A 7,477-nucleotide genomic window follows, 5' to 3' on the forward strand; every position below is an offset into this window, starting at 1 on the left:
CTTTGGCTCATAAAATATGACAACAACTGCAAAATAAAGCGCATTTTTCCCATTTTTTTCGTATTTTTTCCACGCGCATGTTTGTGTTTTGCTAGCTTGGCTGAGGCGCCTGCGAAGCAAGCATTTGTTGTTGGCAATGGGCCACAAGCGAAGCACATGCAAACAGTGACATGAAACTACATTATATATATACTATATATGTATATATGTATAGTAATAGTACTAGAAGAAGAAGAATAGGATGAGGAAAAATATGTTACCTGCTGTTTAGTTGTAAACGAGCAGCAAAAAAAAATATTTGTTGGAAAAAGCCAGCGGCAGTGAACATTTTTATGAATCAATTAAGTTTTTGTGTTTTAATTTGCTGTTGTTGGCGCTGCTGTGATACATGCAGGTATTTGTTGTTGTTACAAGCAACAGTGGCACTGCAATTGATACTGTTGCAACAACAGAAGCTTTGGTTACAGTTACTACCCTGCAAAAAGTGGGACGTGGTTAAGTACTTGTAGAGGACCACGCTACCTTGTAATCAACACTAGTAACCAGAATGGTCCAAATATATGGAGAAAATATGGTTACATTAACTATGCGATGTCATTGGACCTGACAGCCTCTGGTCCAACGCTGCATGACATGGGACCACCTAGACAACTACTCCGCTCCTTTTGGACTATGGCACATTCGGCAACCGAATCATAGTGCCGATCGGCCACGAAGAGGTGGTGTTCTATGTATATAAATATCAGTTTTTTACGTTTGAAGTGGTCCGGGTCAGCATAACAAGTTACTAGTATGTAACCTGGTCCTTTTGCTCATACTTTAAAACTACGACCCAGTGGACCACCTGGTCCTCAACTTTTTGCAGGGTACTTAAAGCCTTTTCTGCGAGTGCGTGTGTGTGTGTGTGTGTTCTGCCTGCTGCTGCTTAGCTCATAGCTGCTGCTCGCCTTTTTTATTACCTATACCTCGTGTTGTTGCTGTTCTGTCTGTTTTGTTAGCTGTTGCTGCTCACCTATTTCTCTTGGCCGTCGTTGGTTCCTTGTCGCTGCTGGCAATTACAATGTTGTAAAATGTCGCTGTTTAACTGTCTGTGGCTGTGATTTCCTGCCCCTCACGCCGCTGTTTTCTTCTTCTTCTTCTCAGATTATAGTGGTCTGCTTGCTGCAGCGAAAGGCGGCAGCAACTTAGGCTGCTGTTCGCTTGCAACAAAAAGCATTCGCAGGCAGCTCATGTGCTAGCGCCAGCAACATTTAAAATTGTTACAATTTTTTATTAAATTAGCTAAAAATGTTGTTCACATGAAATTTATACCATTCTTTGAATCGCCTGCAAAGGCTACTGGCCGGCTGGTTGGTTTGATCGGGCTGGTCGGTGAGTCGCCTGTGGCACAGATTTTTCGTAAAATGTGAAATTAAATTACAAGTAAGTAGTGATTAATCACTGGCGTGTGTGTCGCTATTGTTTGGCGTTGGTAAAAGTGATTGGATATTAAAAACAAAAACCGTTTTGGTGATTATAATGAACCGTTTACTGTTAAATTAGACAAGTTTATTTTCCGAAGTAGCGGTTAGGTTTAAAATAGAGTCAATTAGTGAATTTTATATTCCGAAACATGCTTCAACATTCAAACTTCTATGGTGAATGCGGGTTGACACGGTCTCATTTGGCCCGTCTAAAGCGTGAACGGAGTGCAATCGCTTGACAGGAAAATCCTGCAGCTGAAGCTCAGACAGATGTGTATGTGTTTTCTTTATTACTGCTGCTGTGTGGGTCTGCACAGTGAACCAGATAAGTACTCACTAAGGCCCAACAACTATTAATCATAGCGCTCATATGCCCACACGCCCAGACGAAGCGAAGGTTACCGTGACCGAAGATGGCTTCCACGAACTTCTTAAGCGCGCTTACGTGTGGCGTCCCTCGAAGATATAAACCTATGGTTTGTGACTTCAGTGCCAGGGTTTGGAAAATATTTATCTTTGGTCCAACAGAGGTACTATGTTAGGTTAGGTTATCTTCACTCATCCAGCACAGGAAAACGACTCCCTTAGGCCACCATGGCCGGTTGTGATGTCACATTAAACACCTGTTGCAGATCTGATGAAGCGCACAAAATAATGGAGGAAGGAGCTCTCACCAATCGAGGACAGTGGCATAGGTCTTGATGTCTGGTGAGAACTCCAATTACATGTCGGAGTAGTGGTCGCTCCAAGCTACTTGACAGTCTCGAGATGGAGAAATGTTTACTTTAAAAAAATTCAAATTCATTTAGAGATTTGCTTTTATTTAAAGCCCACTTTTCTGCAATCTGGTCACAATTGAAGCTATTCGTAGTAACGCTACTTCGCAAAGACGTTTTACAACCCTTGGCTGGGTACAAGCTTGGCTGGCAGGTGTAGCTGAAAGGATAAAAGAAAGAAAAGAGAAAAAAGGAAAGCAAACAATTGAGTTTGCGATTTAAATTAGTGCTATAATCGAAGTTCTGAAAACTGTTTTTTTAACTATATCGAATATAAACAAAAAGTACTAACTTTTTTTTAAGGAAGTTGAAAGTGGCGGGCTAGAGCTAGAAGTTGGCAACGAGCATCATTTTTGGTTATTAATCTTTACGGTAAAATATTATTTAATGCAACAAAGCTTACATATACTTAAGTAGATTATGAATGGGGTTCACTCGGTGGCCAAAGATTTCCAATGCATTGTTCAGGTGAAATTAAACAATTTTTCATGAGACCTATTCATAAATGTCTCTTCATGTTACGTGTATTGGTATTTTTTTTTTTGAAATCTGGTCTTGTGAAATCTGAAGAGCATTATTCGGAGTAAGGGTATCTTTGCACATGAGTGGACTTTACTCTTTCTTGATTTTTTACATAATTCCTGTGAGAAGCCCTATTTTTTAACTTAATCTCAGCAGTCTAATTTTAATATTCATGATACAAAAGTCACAAATATTTTGTTCTTACCGTTGAGCCTCGTTAGATGCTTTAAATCTAAGGGTACTCTTGAGCACGCAGATGTTAAGTAAATGCGTAGTAAAAATTATTTAAAAAATTTAAACCGCAGCCCAGCGACATACTCCAGAGGTATGAAAACAGTCCTTCCCTTTTTCTAAGAAGGCCTTTTTATGAACCTCTACCCGTGGACTTTCTATTTCAGAGAAGCGATTCATCTTTTATTTGCCCAGCGGATACGGCATCGAATACTTTTGGGACTGAAGCGTTTGCCTCCGTTCGTACGACATGACAAAGCCAACGAAGAAGTCTTTGCCGTTGTAAAGGTCATATATCTCATCGCTTCTTCTTAGCGGTATCTCTCGCCGCTCCCGTAATAGATTAATAAAGCTTATCATGCAAGTAGGGTGGTGGCTATCACTGATTGAGGACTGTTCGTTTGAGCCTGTCGGTACAAAAGGCTCTTGATAACGCGCATGGGCATCGGATATTACTAAGCAAGGTATAGAGAAAAAAACTCCAGACAATGACTTATACGTCATTTGTAGTGAAAATTGTGTAAGGACAAAAAAGGAGAAACAAGTAATTCTTAAGCAAAAGATATATTCGATTTCAGTGCTCATATAAAAATTTAGGAGTACCGTTAATTTTTCCAACAATCGGAACTAAGCCGGATTAGTACAGGACCATCCTTGAGGAACCACTTTTTCGATAAAAAGGAAGCTATCCTGTAACATATGTATGTATAAATTGAAAACCTTCCTCCTTTCTTTGAGGTCGGTTAATTATATGTAATCTGGTGAATGAGCAGAGAAATGTTGCATGCCTAGCTGAAGCGCCTCACAATATATTTCTATGGCTAGCCATAAATGTATGTACCTCACTGGCGCTAACAACCAAGTAGGCCGCTGCAACGAAGTTTGGTTGAAGCTATTTTTATATGGCCACTGCTATTGACGTTTAAGCGGCGCTCTTTTTATTGAGCATATTGCTATCATTGTTATTGCTCTTGCAGTTTTTTATTTTGTTACTACATATAAGTATATTAACTTTGTGCTCGTTTTTGCGGCCAATCTCCTTTTGTTTGCTCCTAAAAATATCTTAATTTTTAATTTTAAATTTTTTACCAGCTCCCTGTTTTTATGATGCCAAATGCATGTTTTTATGTTCGCTCACCAAGTGTGCAAGCTTTGATGTCTTTTTTTTTTGTTGCTATTGTGGTTTTATAGACATGTGTATAATAAACACCGTTTAGACGCTGTAGACTATTCGACACAACTATGAGAAAATTTTTGTGATAGAAACATAATAAAAATAAAACAGATGATTGTGCTCACTTATGGAAGCGGATGCTGCTCGAGGCGCTGCTAAACTCTTATGCATCTGTCTGCTTTGACACTTTTGAAGGGTAATAAAAAAAAAAAAAATTTATAACAAAAATAAAACCTAACCGATGTTTCGTATTTTTTTTTTTACACATGTACTCTTATAATTTAATTTAAGTCGACAACCATCATCACCCCTTTCATTGCCGTCTCCTTGCCCATTTAAACGTAAGTAGTATGCTTGGTACATCGCCTTTAAATTTCTTCGTGCATAGCTGTCAAAAGTCCAAAATGTTAATTATGGATGTTTATTGTGGTACATTTGAGGTTCTCGAACCCGCACAGTAACAGAAAAGCACACCTAAATAATAGCCAAGTTCGTATATAATTCAGTTTTGCTTCTTTTAATTTGGTTGTTGTGCCACTTCGACAAGTGAAGTATTTAAGGGTCATTTAAAGTCATTTGAGCTATAAAACAAATTTCTAATTTAACGCGCGTGATTCCTCGTAATTCTATACATACATACGTACGTACATACATAACTTATTATGTCTAAAATTGGTGCTTTCTTTTTAATATAAACGTTAGCGTTAGCTTAGCGGAAGAGCAAATTCTCTAATCCTCATGATTTTTCACTTCATAAATTAGTTATAGGCGGCATACACGGAGCGTCTGACTCGCGAGTCATTTATGTACGTGTTGACTCGCCTGCGACTACACACAATTGAATCATTCAGAATCATTCCGGGAGTCATGCCGGTGTAACTAACACATATTTATTTTCACAAATACATCCAAACCGACTCGGGAGTCAGACGCGCTGTGTATTATTAATTTTTTTTTTTTTTTAATTCTTGTGTAAATTTTTCTGATAATTATATCATGGCAAAAGTGTCACTTAGTGATTTTATTCTATATTAGATAGAATAACTTAATTGTAAAAACAAATATTTTTAAAGCAGGCTTTCTAAATATGAACGAAATAGGACCGTAAATATTGGTTTTCCAAATACATGCAAAAATTTCAAAATTTTTATTCAGAATTTTCAAAACCATATTAGGGAGGTAGTTTTAAAGTCCACTAAACTTTATTTGGATAAAGTGCAAAATTCAAGACGCTAGAAAATTGCGTTTATTTTTAATACTATTTTAGCTGACGTTGTTGAGCACTTTTTCCATATAAGAAAGGTTTTCTTATGAAACAAAACGCCAGTGTTTGTAAATTGCAATTGTTCTGAAAAAAAAAATAAAAATTAGTCACCAAATAAAAAAAACGTGATTTTTAGCCGCTTGAAACTTGCACTTTATGATATTAAGATTGTATGGGCTATAAAATTGCATACTCAAAAATTATTAAAACCTTGATATTTTGATGAAAAGTTTGATGAAATTTTATGAATTTTCCTAAATTTTGTATTAAGCTCGGAACCTTGATTTATATGGTTTTGGCTGAATTTGGACGATATTTTAATACAAAAAAAAAAAAAAATTAACTGCAAAAGCTTTGTGAATATTTAAAAAAAAATCAACGCATGTACACATGTGCAAGTCACTGTATTTTATTAATTACTGATACTCTACACCAATCATGGGCAAATGCAATGGCTGATGCGAGATTTTCGGCTGTGTTGTTGTTAATACAATTTTTGCAGTTTAACATTTTGCATCGTTGCGATTGCATTTCGCATTAACGCATGAATACCCTCACTATTTTTATGCTATTTCAGTTATTTCAAAATTCTAATATTACTTTAGTGAGCGATTTGCCAACTTTTGTACCCAACCGGATTTTGAAGTGATTTAGGGGCTTTATATACTAAGGGACGGATATATAAAAATTGACCTTTTTTTATGTTTGTTTTCTATGCGTCTCTAAACCTTTCATCCGAATGCGAGCGCCACCTGGCGAGGAATTAAAAAAAATTGTTTTTTATAAAAGGCCCTACTAAGTTTGATCTAAAGCGGTCCATAAATACCTCGAACGGTGAATGGTTTCAAGGAGAACGTTCCATTTCATGGCAAAAAAAACCGAACGTTTGCATTTGCCTGCCGAAGGACTACCGCTGTTATTTTTGAAGTGAATCTTCTTTAGCGGCGGTTGTTTGGTTGGGCGTAAATTTGCAAATGCAACGGAAATCGCACACGGAAATGGTCGATATTGTTATCGGTTTTGCTATCCATATTTTTATCGATTTTGTCATCGATATTTGTATCGTTGTTGTTACAGTTATTAGCGGAACTTATCGATATAATAATCGGTTTTTTAATCGAAATTTTTCATCGATTTTCTTATCGATAGTTTTATCGATTTTGTTATCAATTTTGTTATCTATTTTTTGTCTATACTTTTATCGATATTTTAATCGATTTTTTATCGAAATGTTTATCGAATTTGTTATCGATATTTTTTATCGATTTTGTTATCAATTTTGTTATCAATTTTTTTATCTATATTTTTATCGATATTTTAATCGATTTTGTTGTCGACATTTTTATCGGTTTTGTTTTCCATCTTTTGATGGATGTTACTATCAATTTTCAATCGATAGAGTATAAAGATAAAAATAAACAGAATAACATAAATGTAATTAGAACAAACAGGGTAGAGGTAGGGATCTCGTTAGAACCTTAAGCAAAAGGAGATGAATGTGTGTACATTAGTATATTGGTTATGAGATAAACTAAATATGTAACGTAAGTTTCACTTCTCCAGAGTGGCCCAGGCGCACTTACTTTTTTTGTTTAGATGTTGGTAGGACCAGCAATCGAACCCTGGACTTACGGAGTGGTAGTGCACTCCTAAAACCACTCAACTACGCCAGCCGGCAGTTTTCAAGATAAGCGTGCTCAAAATATATATATCGACTTTATTTTATACGATGTATACATAGATGTCAAATAGACAATGTTCAAACTGTTTGTGGAGATGAAACCTTATGTGCTTACATACATACTCGTATATAATATATATGGAGTATAAAAGTAGTAAGTAAAATAAATATCACTGAAATAAATAAAATCTTTTTGTAGAAATTTCATACAACATTCCGACGAAGTGACGAAGTCATGCTGCGTTTACATGGCAAACAGTAATTCATGATGTAGCAGACGTGCAAACACACAACCAGACGTGAATCACATCGGACATTGGCAACTGCTGTTGGAGGTGATTTTTCATTTCTTATTTACTTATTTTA

Source organism: Rhagoletis pomonella, unplaced genomic scaffold (genome assembly GCF_013731165.1).
Source record: "Rhagoletis pomonella isolate Grant_MI unplaced genomic scaffold, Rhpom_1.0 Rhpom_scaffold_00001, whole genome shotgun sequence".
Lineage (NCBI taxonomy): Eukaryota > Metazoa > Arthropoda > Insecta > Diptera > Tephritidae > Rhagoletis > Rhagoletis pomonella.